Raw genomic sequence first — 14,995 nt, forward strand, 5'->3', positions numbered from 1 at the left:
GTAGATCTACTCTTGTAACACACATCATCAATATTAATCAAGCAGGACGTAGGGTTTTACCTCCATCAAGAGGGCCCGAACCTGGGTAAAACATCGTGTCCCTCGTCTCCTGTTACCATCCGCCTAGACGCATAGTTCGGGACCCCCTACCCGAGATCCGCCGGTTTTGACACCGACAATCGGCACTACTAGTTGGAATAGCTTCTACCCACTTAGTAACATAATCAACAACAACTAGAATATGTGTATACCCATTTGAGGAAGGAAAAGGTCCCATATAATCAAAGCCCCAAACATCAAATGGTTCAATAACAAGTGAATATTTCATAAGCATTTCCTGACGTCTACTAATATTACCAATTCTCTAGCATTCATCACAAGACAAGACAAACTTACGAGCATCCTTGAAGAGAGTAGGCCAATAAAAGCCGGATTGCAATACCTTGTGTGCAGTTCTATCTCCAGCATGGTGTCCTCCGTAAGCCTCGGAGTGGCACTTGCGTAGGATCTGTTCCTGTTCATGCCCACGTACACAACATCTAATAACACCATCTACTCCTTCTTTATAAAGGTGTGGGTCATCCCAAAAGTAATGTCTTAAATCATAGATAAACTTTTTCTTTTGCTGGTATGTGAAACTAGGTGGTATAAATTTAGCAACAATGTAATTAGCATAATCAGCATACCATGGAGTATTACGAGAAGCATTTATGACAACTAATTGCTCATCAGGAAAACTATCATCAATAGGTAGTGGGTCATCAAGAACATTTCCTAACCTAGACAAGTTTCCTGCAACAGGGTTCTCAGTTCCCTTTCTACCAATAATATGCAAATCAAATTCTTGTAACAAGAGAACCCATCTAATAAGTCTAGGTCTAGCATCTTTCTTTTCCATGAGATATTTAATAGCAGCATGATCAGTGTGAACAGTTACTTTAGAATCAACAATATAAGATCTGAACTTATCACAAGCAAAAACAACTGCTAAAATTCTTTTTCAGTAGTAGCATAATTTCTCTGAGCACTATATAGAGTTTTACTAGCATAATGAATAACATTCAACTTCTTATCAACTCTTTGTTCGAGAACAACACCAACAACATAATCACTAGCATCACACATAATTTCAAAGGGTAAATTCCAATCACGTGGTTGAACAATAGGTGCAGAAATCAAGGCTTTCTTAAGTATTTCAAATGCTTCTACACAATCATCATCAAAAACAAAAGAACATCTTTTTGCAAGAGATTAGTGAGAGGCCTTTAATAAACCTCCTATAGAAACCAACATGACCAAGGAAACTTCTTATACCTTCGATGTCTTTAGGACACAACATTTTTTCAATAGCATCCACTTTAGCTTTATCAACTTCAATACCTCTTTCAGAAATTTTATGCCCCAAGACAATACCTTCATTAACCATAAAGTGTCACTTCTCTCAATTCAAGACAAGATTAGTTTCTTCACATCTCTGCAAAACTCAATCAAGGTTGCTTAAGCAATCATTAAAAGAAGTTCCGTAAACGGAGAAATCATCCATCAAAACCTCAATAGTCTTTTCACAAAAGTCAGAGAATATAGCAGTCATACATCTTTGAAAGGTAGCGGGTGCATTGCATAAACCAAAATGCATACGTGTCACGCCCAATATGCGATACTATCCTAAAGATACTCGAAGGTCCCACCAAGGATAGAACCGCATATTAAAACGCTTTTGCAAGGTGGATATCATTACATCAACATTACATAATAGATGGGGATACATACCAAAGACATACAATGCCACACGATTACAACATCATCATACATAAGATCATCATCCGACTATGGATGAAGCACAAATAGAAACTCAAACGACATCCACCCTGCTAGCCCAGGCTGCCGACCTGGAACCTATCCCCTGATCAAAGAAGAAGCAGAAGAAGAACTCCAAAACAAGCAACATCGCTATCGCGTCAAGATCATCGCATAACCTGTACCTGCAACTGTTGTTGTAGTAATATGTGAGCCACGAGGACTCAGCAATCCCATTACCATGGGTATCAATACTAGCAAAGCTTAATGGGAAAGGAAGGGGTAAAGTGGTGAGATTGCAGCAGCAACTAAGCATATATGGTGGCTAACATACGCAAATAAGAGCGAGAAGAGAAGCAAAGGAACGGTCGTGAAGCTAGCAATGATCAAGAAGTGATCCTGAACTCCTACTTACGTCAAACATAACCCAGAAACCGTGTTCACTTCCCGGACTCCGCCGAAAAGAGACCATCACGGCTACACATACGGTTGATGCATTTTAATTCAGATCTGGTGTTAAGTTATCTACAACCGGACATTAACAAATTCCCATCTACCACATAACTGCGGGCACGGCTTTCGAAAGTTTAAACCCTGCAGGGGTGTCCCAACTTAGCCCATGATAAGCTCTCGCGGTCAACGAAGGATATTCCTTCTCCCAGGAAGACCCGACCAGACTCGGAATCCCGGTTACAAGACATTTCGACAATGGTAAAACAAGACCAGCAAAGCCGCCCGAATGTGCCTACAAATCCTGATAGGAGCTGCACATATCTCGTTCTCAGGGCACACCGGATTGTCCAAACTTCCGGTAGGCCAGCCCAGAGTTGCCCCTGGTGGCCACCGGTGGCTGACAGGTTGGACCAACACTCACGACGAGCACTGGCCTGGGGGGGGGGGGGGTAAATAAAGATGACCCTCGGGCTCCAGAAACCCAAGGGAAAAAAGGGCTAGGTGAGGCAAATGGTAAAACCAAGGTTGGGCCTTGCTGGGGAGTTTTATTCAAAGCGAACTGTAAAGGGGGTCCCATAAATCACCCAACCGCGTAAGGAATGCAAAATCAAGGAACATAACACCGGTATGATGGAAACTAGGGCGGCAAGAGTGGAACAAAACACCAGGCATAAGGCCGAGTCTTCCACCCTTTACCAAGTATATAGATGCATTAATTAAATAAGAGATATTGTGATATCCCAACATAATCCTGTCCATCATGGAGCAATCTTCAACTTCACCTGCAACTAACAACGCTATAAGAGGGGCTGAGCAAAGCGGTAACATAGCCAAACAATGGTTTGCTAGTAAGGGTGTCAAAGGTTAGAGGTTCATGGCAATTTGGGAGGCTTGATGAGCAAAAGATAGGTAGCGCAGCAAAGCGATAGAACGAAGCAACTAGCATAGCAATGATAGTAATGAGATCCAATGTGACGGTCATCTTGCCTAAAATACCACAAGGAAGAAGAACGAGTCCATGAAGAAGACGAACGGGAGTAGTCGAACGAATCCTCACAATCACAACATTACCAGAACTAAGAAGCAACACCGGAAAGAAAAAACAACATGGTAAATGCACGAGCATAAACATGGCATGATGCACAAACAAGCATGATGCATGTCCGGTTTAATGAGGCATGGCATGGCAAAGTGCAACAAACAACACTACAAATTAAGTGGAGCTCAATATGCAACGAGTTGCATATTGATGAAACACCACATTCAAGTTATTTAATTCGCTCTCGTTTAGGTACCCAACAATATTAAATGTTGATTAACATGGCAAGAGGTGAAGCATAATTAAACTACCTATCTAGGCAAATTTAAATGAGGCCGGAACAACGAACAACAATTCCAGAAAATCCCCATGTGCATATTTTGAGTTTGGTACTGTTCTGCCCTAAACCATATTTTAGAGTTCTTAAACAGGAAAATAAAGTGCACCATGTTAAACTAGGCATTTTTCCACCCCATTTACATATATAGTTTAATTAATTTGGAGCTACGGTTATTTAGTTATGAAATAAATCATTTGAACATGGCATTTAAGCAAATTTAATCAAACATCATTTTAAACATTTTTAAACATGGATGAAAGTGGCATATTATTAATCTACACAAAATTCTAAGCATTTTACATGTTTAAATCATTTAAATCCGATGCACGGTTATTTACTTGTGAGCAATTTAAAATAATGGCATCCTCCTGTAATTATGCATGCACTGGATAAATGGAAAAAAAATCGCACGGACTGGAAACAAAATGCTACATGGGCTGAATCTGGATCTGGGCAAGGGTTGCTCACATGGGCTCTTGGCCCGGTCAGTAGAAGAGGCAGGCCGGCAGGGCGCTGCCAGGCTGAAGCAGAGGAGCGGTTGGGCCAGATCTGGCGAAGGGGAGGCTGGCGCGAGCTGGGCCTCGCAGGCAGATCGAAGCGGGGCAGGGCGTGGTCAACGCGGGGTCGAGCATTGACCCCATTGATGCAGGCGCATGGCTGGAGGCGAACAGGGGCCGCGCCTATAGGAGGAAGCAGGGCTGGAAGCAGACATGTTCGAGCGCCCTGGGATGATGCAGAGGAGCAGCGCCGGCCGGACTCCGGCGAAGATGAACCAGGCGAGGCCGAGAGTTGAGGAAGCGGGGTGGCACAGGGTCCTGGACGGCGGCAAGGCAAACGGCGGCGGGGATGGAGCTGCAGCTGGCTCCGGCGTGGTAGGGGACTTGGCGGGACTTGGGACGAGCTTGCTCCGGCGAGGGTGTAGTGGTCCAAGGTGCGGCTTCCGGCAACGTGGACGAGGCGAGGAGGAGCGGATTCGGGAGTGGGGAGCTCGTTCCCAGCGGCGGCGGGGTTCCTGTGATCCATGGGAGAGAGACCATGAGAGGAGGAGAAGATACGAGACGGGAGAAGGCATGAGAGGGAAGGGCGCGGGACAGCGGAGCACTGGCCTGGTCGACGGAGGGAGCTCCGGTGGCGATGCGGAACTTGCGGCCAAACGGGGCGAGGCAGAGGAGATCGGGTGCTGGTTGGTTCAGACGCGGGTGGGCTCGGTGGATTTGGATCGAGGCAAGGTGGAGGCTGTCGGTTGGGGTGGTGCTGAAAACGAAGGAGAAATGGTGGCTGGATCAGGAGGGATCCCGAGGATGGAGGGAGGCTGCCGGCTGGCTCGGCTGGTCGGGGAGGATCCCGAGGAAGGAGGGGACTGGGTGGCGGCGCAAGGAGGGGAATAGGGTTAGACTAGGGTTTGATCTGATTTAGTAAGTAGGTGGTCTATATATAGGAAGAATTAGCTTAGGGGCTACCTAGTCCCTCCGATCAAAATCGGACGGACGAGAATAAATATGCTAGGGAGTCCAAAAACAAAAACGGAGATGTTTTATTGATGTTTGGGGATGATCCTAACCAACGTTAAAGACTGAGCGGGTCGGGTTCGGGCAAGTTTCGGACGCACACACGAGGGGGTCGATGGTTGTGCAGAGAGGTTAGGTGGTCTGACAAGAGGGGCTAAAAAAACCTGGTTGGTCTCGGAACGTTCAACGAAAGCAAGGTGGGACGCGACAACTATGAACGGATGCAAGTTTTAAAAACAAAGACAACAACGAGTGCCGATGCAATGCGGATGATGCTATGAGATGAGATGCATGACATGAACACAATGCAAAACAAAAGACAAAAACCCAAACACGAAGGAAATAACATATCACATCTCCGGAAAAGGCAAGAGTTGGAGTTACAATTATGGAAAGTTGTATTGGGGGCGTTACAACACTCCACCACTACGATAGGATCTTGTCCCGAGATCTAGGATGGTACCGGAGGGAAATGGAAGAGGAAGATAAGAGGTAAACTAAATTGCTTCTTCGACAAACGAGTGAAACCATGAACCTTGAGAGGTTGAGCAAAATGAAAGAAAGAAAACAACGAATATGAACAAAGTTGAAAACACTCCGTTAGAAAAGAGGAACTGGGTATACGACGAGAACCAAGAGGTTTAGTGATAAGATAGATATTGAAACCACTCCGGTTAAAACTAGATAGAGAAGGAATAAGATTGATATAATTTGGGCAACACTCCGACTGAAAGAAGAAGGAAAACTTGATAAGATGAAAAGAACTTAAAGAGATGACACAACACTCCGGTTAAATGGATAAACATGAAAAGAACACGATCCTAACAATTCGAGATGATGAGTGAAGAGAGCAACATCACCATGCCTCCGGAAGAAAGAATAGAAGATAGATCATTGAAATAAAAGAATGGAGAAGAAAATGCCAACTTCTGCCACAAATGAGCTTGGAAAGCATCCTTGCAAAGAAGAATTGAACGGAGTTGTTGCAAAATCAACAACGAAAAGAATAAGTTTGTAGTGGGCTTATGGAAACATCTCAACATTATGAGGTGACAACCGACCACTAAAGGAAACAATTGCTTGTTTGAGATCAACGAAGAGATGAAAACTTCTTTCACCGAGAGGATAGGAGAAAACTCGGATCATTGATAAGCACCAGAAATAGCAACATTTCTTAGGGAAGGCTTTAGGTGAAATATGACACAAGATAACTCCAACGAAGAGATTAATGGATTTTAAAATACCTCATTCTTGACAACATGTGAATCCCAAAACGCGAATGGAAATTGTCAAGAATGATATAACACCACATCAAAAGATAAGGTAGAAAGAATTGCACTTTGAAATGCAAGAAGAAGAATACTTGAACGCCTCAAAACAAAACATGTGTAGAGCACCATGTTTAATTTTGAGTATAGCTTGGCGGATCATCACCTCGAGAGAAGTCTTGAAGAACAAATGAAGAATGAAAGGAATCCTTGATGAACCACCATGTAGAGCCTCCATGAAGAACTCCGGTAATGAAAGGATGATAGAAAGAAAGAGAAGTTGAAAACACAAGGTGAAGCCTTGCGATGATTTAGATGGAGCTTCGGGACGAGTTAATTGAGAGCATGGAACTCCGGAAACAAAAGATGAAGCATCTCGAACCGAGAATGTGATATGATGAACAACTCTGGAAAGAAGAAACTAGATCACTTGGATGAAACAGTAATAAGAATTATGTTATGCCTATCCTTCACCAATTTAAATTGATGACAAGCAACAGATTTGGCATACTACTTATTCTCGTAGAAAGGATTAAGAGAGATGTAGCATAAACTTGAGAAGGTATTGATGGAATCACCGGTGGGATTTGAAACAACGAATAAATTGATATGATAACAAAGGAAGTGAAATCTTGAACGAACCACCATAAAAATTGCAAAAGAGAGTAGCAAGGGCACAATTCACCGGGAAGAATTTGAAAACGAATGAAGATATTTGAAGGGATTTAGATACATGAGAACAAAGAGAACATGAACTGATTAGAGGATATTTGAATGATTCACCGGTAAGATTTGGAGAACGATAGCTACACGCTGAGAATGAAGAATTATGACCTGATGGCCTTCGAAGGAAAGAAATGGAAACAACTCATGAAATGCTCCGGATGGTAAGAAAAGAAATCTCACAATCAAAACAATTATGAGGATATCATGAAGCTAGAACCATGAATCTTCAAGAGAATGGACCAAGATTTAGAGGAAACACTTCTTCGGTCTTCACATGTTGAGAATGATGACGAGAACCACCACCAAATTGTTGAGAAACTCCGGAAGGATTAAAAGAGGAAAGGTTGAGCCAAAGATGAAAAGAATTTGAAAGCAACCTTGGAGAAGGCATGTGACTGATGAAAAATTCATTCTTACATCAAACATTGAAAAGAATTTTAGAAGCTCTGGGAAAATTAGAAGAGTCAGGTAAGATCCTGGGAAAAGACCTGTGGGTTAGGGCCCACTCAAAAGAAAACACCGTTGACCGATTTTGAAGAGAGATTGCACCGGTTGAATTAAATGGCTTGAATGAGATAACAACCTTGAAATATCTTGAACGGATTGAGAATGGAAACACAAGTCTTCTGAGATATCTTGAGCACTCCGGATAAGAATAGAGAGAGGTGAACAATTAAGAGGTGCACCGACGTGGAAAAACATTTGAAACGAGGAAAGGGATAAAATCAACACCGAAAGCTTGAATTAAATCCACCGGAGAAGAAAAAAGAACAGAGGATGATGAACTTGAAACTGTTGAGCATCTTCATGGGAAATCACCGGATAAGAACATCGAAAGAAAATAATGAAAAGACTTCTCTCAAATAAAAGGATACATGATTAAGAAATCCGAGTCCTTGAAGTAAAAGGGTGGGAGGGCGGGAAAACAAAGGCAACTTGGGGACGGATGAAACTGATACCGTTGAGAAAACTTAGAATTGATCTCGCAAATGTTGAAATGATCGGATCCACGTGAAGAGAAGCACACCGGTTGGAAAGAATTGACATGACAATGTCGATGATCAAAAGGATTAGCACTCTCATAGAAATATGAGAACACCGCTTGAAAGGTATGGAATCAACTCTTGACATTGAAACAACTCGAATACCACAACTCCAAAACAAAACAAAGGATTGGCTTGTTGAATAAGCCAGAACAAACATATGATAGATCCCATGTCGTATCATGTGTCTGTTGGAAAGATATCCTATGAGCTACTTGAATTCCCACCTATAAACTCCCGAAACTTTCTGGTTATGCAATCTGGTGTTGGGGATACAGGGGAAGCAATATATCTCACCCAAACTAACGATACCTACATCCAAGCTGTATCCATCCGTCAACACATAACTAAGAAACCTTCGGAAATCGTGTACCTCAACCTTCGAAAAGCATCCGTTATACGAGTTATGGCAATACTCCCGAACTCCCGCCCCAGTACTGGGTGGCGTCGAGGTTATCTCACCAACAACTACATAAAAGAGATTTTCGATGTCGATAAAACTCAGGTATTCCAGAACTGCAACGATAAAATTATGACGACAACACCTCGGAGCTCAACTCCCCGGGTCACTGCCACATAAAAGACAGGAGGCACCAAGAACAATGTTCTCGTCACAAAACCATCGAAACGATTCCAAGATACCCTCGTGATCCTAAATTTTTTTTACTGAAATTTGAGGAGAGGAAAGACAAAACCTCTACATCGAGAGTCCTCACCAGAGCGACGAAGGGACTGGGGAGTAAAAAGAATCCTACTCTCCGATATATATAATCCTAAGACTCAAAAATAGTTTTCTTCTAGACTCAACAACGGCCAACAATCAAGGGGGATCCTATGGTCAATCGAGGCTCTGATACCAACTTGTCACGCCCAATATGTGATACTATCCTAAAGAGACTCGAAGGTCCCACCAAGGATAGAACCGCATATTGAAACGCTTTTGCAAGGTGGATATCATTACATCAACATTACATAATAGATGGGGATACATACCAAAGGCATACAATGCCACACGATTACAACATCATCATACATATGATCATCATCCGACTACGGATGAAGCACAAACAGAAACTCAAATGACATCCACCCTGCTAGCCCAGGCTGCCGACCTGGAACCTATCCCCTGATCGAAGAAGAAGCAGAAGAAGAACTCCAAAACAAGCAACATCGCTATCGCGTCAAGATCATCGCATAACCTGTACCTGCAACTGTTGTTGTAGTAATCTGTGAGCCACGAGGACTCAGCAATCCCATTACCTTGGGTATCAAGACTAGCAAAGCTTAATGGGAAAGGAAGGGGTAAAGTGGTGAGATTGCAGCAGTGACTAAGCATATATGGTGGCTAACATACGCAAATAAGAGCGAGAAGAGAAGCAAAGGAACGCTCGTGAAGCTAGCAATGATCAAGAAGTGATCCTGAACTCCTACTTACGTCAAACATAACCCAGAAACCGTGTTCACTTCTCGGACTCCGCCGAAAAGAGACCATCACGGCTACACATATGGTTGATGCATTTTAATTCAGATCTGGTGTTAAGTTATCTACAACCGGACATTAACAAATTCCCATCTGCCACATAACCGCGGGCACGGCTTTCGAAAGTTTAAACCTTGTAGGGGTGTCCCAACTTAGCCCATGATAAGCTCTCGCGGTCAACGAAGAATATTCCTTCTCCCAGGAAGACCCGACCAGACTCGGAATCCCGGTTACAAGACATTTCAACAATGGTAAAAAAAGACCAGCAAAGCCGCCCGAATGTGCCGACAAATCCTGATAGGAGCTGCACATATCTCGTTCTCAGGGCACACCGGATTGTCCAAACTTCCGGTAGGCCAGCCCAGAGTTGCCCCTGGTGGCCACCGGCGGCTGACAGGTTGGACCAACACTCACGACGAGCACTGGCCCGGGGGGGGGGTAAATAAAGATGACCCTCGGGCTCCAGAAACCCAAGGGAAAAAAGGACTAGGTGAGGCAAATGGTAAAACCAAGGTTGGGCCTTGCTGGAGGAGTTTTATTCAAAGCGAACTGTCAAGGGGGTCCCATAAATCACCCAACCGCGTAAGGAACGCAAAATCAAGGAATATAACACCGGTATGACGGAAACTAGGGCGGCAAGAGTGGAACAAAACACCAGGCATAAGGCCGAGTCTTCCACCCTTTACCAAGTAGGGATGAAAATGGAGTGGAAAGTTTCCGCTTTTCCGGAGGAAAAATGGAAACGGAGAGGAAATATGAAAACAGAAACAAAAATTTGCAAAATGGAAATGGAAGTGGAATTTTTTATGCGGAAACGGAAACAAAAACGGAACGGTGTTCTCCGGTGGAACAAACGCGGAAAAGGAACTTTCCATTTCTGTGAATATGGAATTTTCGTTTCTACTATAGGCCCATGGCTACTTTGTAGCCCAATAACCAAACAACACACAATGACACAATGAGGAGACCGGATCATTTGACGACTAACTTTTACTTCCACACACATTCTCAACTAGACACAATACGGAATTGTCATGTACTATTACAATACTACCCTATGTTACCAACACAACCATATTATCATGTAGCCATGTTAAAAATTTCTTAAATTTGTTTGTTTTTTGTGTGTATTTCTCTATGATTCAAGGGGGTTTTAAGTTCCGGTCAACACACCGTTCTATTTTCATGTCCGCTCTGTATTCGCTCCATGTCTGTTTCCGGTAGTATTTGTTTCCATATTCATTTCCGAGGTTTCCATATTCATTTACGCTTCTGCAAAAAAATATGAAAACAAATATGGTAGCACCCAGTTCCGTCTGTTTCCGCTCCGTTTTCATCCCTATTACCAAGTATACAGATGCATTAATTAAATAAGAGATATTGTGATATCCCAACATAATCCTGTCCATCATGGAGCAATCTTCAACTTCACCTGCAACTAACAACACTATAAGAGGGGCTGGCAAAGCGGTAACATAGCCAAACGATGGTTTGCTAGGAAGGGTGTCAAAGGTTAGAGGTTCATGGCAATTTGGGAGGCTTGATGAGCAAAAGATAGGTAGCGCAGCAAAGCGATAGAACGAAGCAACTAGCATAGCAATGATAGTAATGAGATCCAATGTGACGGTCATCTTGCCTGAAATCCCGCAAGGAAGAAGAACGAGTCCATGAAGAAGACGAACAGGAGTAGTCGAACGAATCCTCACAATCACAACATTACCGGAACTAAGAAGCAACACCGGAAAGAAACAAACAACATGGTAAATGCACGAGCATAAACATGGCATGATGCACAAACAAGCATGATGCATGTCCGGTTTAATGAGGCATGGCATGGCAAAGTGCAACAAACAACACTACAAATTAAGTGGAGCTCAATATGCAACGAGTTGCATATTGACGAAACACCACATTCAAGTTATTTAATTCGCTCTCGTTTAGGTACCCAACAATATTAAATGTTGATTAACATGGCAAGAGGTGAAGCATAATTAAACTACCTATCTAGGCAAATTTAAATGAGGCCGGAACAACGAACAACAATTCCGGAAAAATCCCCATGTGCATATTTTGAGTTTGGTACTGTTCTGCCCTAAACCATATTTTAGAGTTGTTAAACAGGAAAATAAAGTGCACCATGTTAAACTAGGCATTTTTCCACCCCATTTACATATATAGTTTAATTAATTTGGAGCTACAGTTATTTAGTTATGAAATAAATCATTTTAACATGGCATTTAAGCAAATTTAATCAAACATCATTTTAAACATTTTAAACATGGATGAAAGTGGCATATTATTAATCTACACAAAATTCTAAGCATTTTACATGTTTAAATCATTTAAATCCGATGCACGGTTATTTACTTGTGAGCAATTTAAAATAATGCCATCCTCCTGTAATTATGCATGCACTGGATAAATGAAAAGAAAATCGCACGGACTGGAAAAAAAATGCTACACGGGCTGAATCTGGATCTGGGCAAGGGTTGCTCACATGGGCTCTTGGCCCGGTCGGTAGAAGAGGCAGGCCGGCAGGGCGCTGCCGGGCTGAAGCAGAGGAGCGGTTGGGCCAGATCTGGCGAAAGGGAGGCTGGCGCGAGCTGGGCCTCGCAGGCAGATCGAAGCGGGGCAGGGCGTGGTCAACGCGGGGTCGAGCGCTGACCCCATCGATGCAGGCACGCGGCTGGAGGCGAACAGGGGCCGCACCTACAGGAGGAAGCAGGGCTGGAAGCAGACAGGTTCGAGCGCCCTGGGACAATGCTGAGGAGCAGCGCCGGCGGGACTCCGGCGAAGATGAACCAGGCGAGGCCAAGAGTTGAGGAAGCGGGGTGGCACAGGGTCCTGGACGGCGGCGAGGCAAACGGCGGCGGGGACGGAGCTGCAACTGGCTCCGGCATGGTAGGGGACTTGGCGGGACTTGGGACGAGCTTGCTTCGGCGAGGGTGCAATGGTCTAAGGTGCGGCTTCCGGCAACATGGACGAGGCGAGGAGGAGCGGATCCAGGCGTGAGGAGCTCGTTCCCAGCGGCGGCGGGGTTCCTGTGATCCACGGGAGAGAGACCATGAGAGGAGGAGAAGATACGAGACGGGAGAAGGCAGGAGAAGGAAGGGCGCGGGACGGCGGAGCACTGGCCTGGTCGACGGAGGGAGCTCCGGTGGCGCTGCGGAACTTGCGGCCAAATGGAGCGAGGCAGAGGAGATCGGGTGCTGGTTGGTTCAGACGCGGGTGGGCTCAGTGGATTTGGATCGAGGCAAGGTGGAGGCTGTCAGTTGGGGTGGTGCTGAAAAATAGGAGAAATGGTGGCTGGATCAGGAGGGATCCCGAGGATGGAGGGAGGCTGTCGGCTGGCTCGGCTGGTCGGGGAGGATCCCGAGGAAGGAGGGGACTGGGTGGCGGCGTGAGGAGGGGAATAGGGTTAGACTAGGGTTTGATCTGATTTAGTAAGTAGGTGGTCTATATATAGGAACAATTAGCTTAGGGGCTACCTAGTCCCTCCGATCAAAATCGGACGGACGAGAATAAATATGCTAGGGAGTCCAAAACAAAAAAGGAGATGTTTTATTGATGTTTGGGTTGATCCCTAACCAACAGTAAAGACTGAGCAGGTCGGGTTCGGGCAAGTTTCGGACGCGCACACGAGGGGGTCGATGGTTGTGCAGAGAGGTTAGGTGGTCTGACAAGAGGGGCTCAAAAAAACCTGGTTGGTCTCGGAACATTCAACGAAAGCAAGGTGGGACGCGGCAACTACGAATGGATGCAAGTTTTAAAAACAAAGATGACAACGAGTGCTGATGCAATGCGGATGATGCTATGAGATGAGATGCATGACATGAACACAATGCAAAACAAAAGACAAAAACCCAAACACAAAGAAAATAACATATCGCATCTCCGGAAAAGGCAGGAGTTGGAGTTACAATTATGGAAAGTTGTATCGGGGGCGTTACAATACGTCTATAAGCAAAGGTATCAAAGGGCAAGTAAACGTGGTCTTTTCTTGATCATCTTTTGACACAGGTATTTGAGAGAAACCAGAATAACTATCTAGAAAACAGAAATGTGTATGTTTGGATAGTCTTTCTAGCATTTGATCAATAAAAGGTAGAGGGTAATGATCTTTTCTAGTACGTAGCTTTGTTCAATTTGCAAAAATCAATTACCATTCTATAACCCGTAACAATTCTTTGTGGGACCAATTCATTCTTATCATTAGGAACAACAGTAATACCTCCCTTCTTAGGGACACAATGAACGGGACTTACCCACTGACTATCAGCAATAGGATAAATTATACCTGCCTCTAGAAGCTTTAGTATTTCATTTCTTACCACTTCTTTTATCTTAGGATTTAAGCATCGTTGATGATCAACAACTGGTTTAGCACCAGGCTCCAACTTAATTTTGTGCTGACATAGAGTGGGAATAATGCCCTTAAGATCATCAAAAGTATATCCAATAGCGGCACGGTGCTTCTTCAGAGTTTTAAATAATTTCTTTTCTTCATGCTCTGAAAAGTTAGCACTAATAATAAGAAGATATATCTTCTTTTCATCAAGATGAGCATATTTCAGAGTGTCAGGTCATTGCTTAAGCTCAAGCACGGGATCACCCTTGGGTGGAGGAGGATCCCCAATGATTTCAACAAGTAAATTGTGTTTCAAAATAGGTCCTTGATTAAAGAATATTTCATCTATTTCCCTTCTTTCATTCATAAACATACCATTTTCATGGTCTAACAAATATTGTTCTAAAGGATCAGTAGGAGGCACGACAATAGAAGAAAGACCAGTAATTTCATCCTTACCAGGCAATTCTTTATCATGGGGTTCTCTATGAAATTTGGAGAAATTAAAATCATGAGACATATCCCCTAAATCGGCAGTAATGATATCTTTCTCGCAGTCTATCGTAGCATTAACAGTGTTCAAGAAAGGTCTACCAAATATAATGGGACAAAAAACATCTTGTGGGGAACCAAGAACAAGAAAATCAGTAGGGTATTTAATTTTCCCATACAAGACTTCAACATATCTAACAATCCCAATTGGTGATATAGTATCTCTATTGGCAAGCTTAATAGTAACATCAATATGATCTATCTCAGCAGGTGCAATATCATTCATAATTTCTTGATATAAGGTATAAGGTATTGCACTCACACTAGCACCCACATCACATAAGCGATGATAACAATGATCTCCAATTTTAACAGAAACAACAGGCATGCCAACAACAGGTCTATGTTTAGCAATCCTAGCAGCTTTATCACAGAAATAAATAACATGCCCATCAATATTATCGACCAAGAGATCTTTAACCATAGGAATACTAGGTTCAA

This window comes from Triticum aestivum, chromosome 2B (genome assembly GCF_018294505.1).
Source record: "Triticum aestivum cultivar Chinese Spring chromosome 2B, IWGSC CS RefSeq v2.1, whole genome shotgun sequence".
Classification (NCBI taxonomy): Eukaryota; Viridiplantae; Streptophyta; class Magnoliopsida; order Poales; family Poaceae; genus Triticum; species Triticum aestivum.